Source organism: Vigna unguiculata, chromosome 4 (assembly GCF_037176805.1).
Source record: "Vigna unguiculata cultivar grain cowpea cultivar isolate G323 ecotype 2 chromosome 4, ASM3717680v1, whole genome shotgun sequence".
NCBI classification, from domain to species: domain Eukaryota; kingdom Viridiplantae; phylum Streptophyta; class Magnoliopsida; order Fabales; family Fabaceae; genus Vigna; species Vigna unguiculata.
The window spans coordinates 49,802,636-49,803,670 of record NC_140795.1 but is presented as its reverse complement, the minus strand read 5'-3'; the positions used below and the strand labels follow the sequence as shown (position 1 = coordinate 49,803,670).

Below are 1,035 nucleotides of genomic sequence, written 5' to 3'. Positions count from 1 at the left end.
AAAATTCTTCACAGGAATGATTCGTTTGTTGCAAAGGACGAGAGGTTAAAACTTCATTTCTATCATTTATTACTAATACTAAGATTCGATAGGTAGATTTATATCTAATACTAAGAAAAAAAACTTTGGAAAATAGAATTTTTCAATAAAAAAATAAAAATTTGGTTTAGGGACAGAACATATTGAATCCATTTTATCAATGATTCGATTTTATCAATGTTTCGATGAAATATTTTATTTTGTGAGTACATTTATGTATCAATAAAAAGAATTTAGTGTTATGATTAGAATGACTTCAAGAATCCATTTTGAAATAATATATTTGATATGGATCAAATCCAATCTTAATCAATTCTTTTTTTTAACTATATTCTATTCACTAGGTAAATCCAATTTTTTGTTCTTTGATGAGTCATTATACAAATAATAGATATTGATGTACATGTATTCTAATCCCATTTATATCATTTAATTTATATAATTTATATAAATTTATAGAAATAATTTATATAAATTTATAGAATAAGTATACACAGTAACAAATATATGTACTAGTCATGCTAGTTCCTTATTTAGAAATTGAAAGAAAGAAAAAGGGCCCTTTTAACTCAGTGGTAGAGTAACGCCATGGTAAGGCGTAAGTCATCGGTTCAAATCCGATAAGGGGCTTTTTACTTTTTTTTTCAAAAGCAATAGTCTTTCTATTTGAAGGAAGAATAAAAAGATTCTTGATATTTTGAAAAAGTTTCTATTTGTAATAAAAAAGAAAAAGTGTAAAATTCAATAATGGAAAAATAAAAAAAAGTAAGTGGACCTAACCCGTTGAATTATATTTATATCTACTATTCTGATATTCAAATTTGATAAAGATTCAATTCGAACAATTTTTTTTCTTTTTAAGACTTTTTTCGTTTAGACTCCCTAAGAATCTCTGAATATTTCCAATGAAATCTTCTTGTTTCTGAACTAAGAAAAAAGGTTATGCCTTTTCTTTACTCAGAAGGGCCTTAATACGAATTTCAAGTTCCACCAAAC

The 1,035-nt window shown here is 25.1% G+C and overlaps 1 non-coding gene across 1 annotated transcript; it reads left to right on the top strand.

The window, feature by feature from the left end:
• Positions 1 to 597: 597 nt before the first annotated feature.
• TRNAT-GGU (transfer RNA threonine (anticodon GGU)) lies at positions 598 to 669 on the top strand. The gene has a single exon. It is a non-coding gene; the product is annotated as a tRNA-Thr (tRNA).
• Positions 670 to 1,035: the final 366 nt, after the last annotated feature.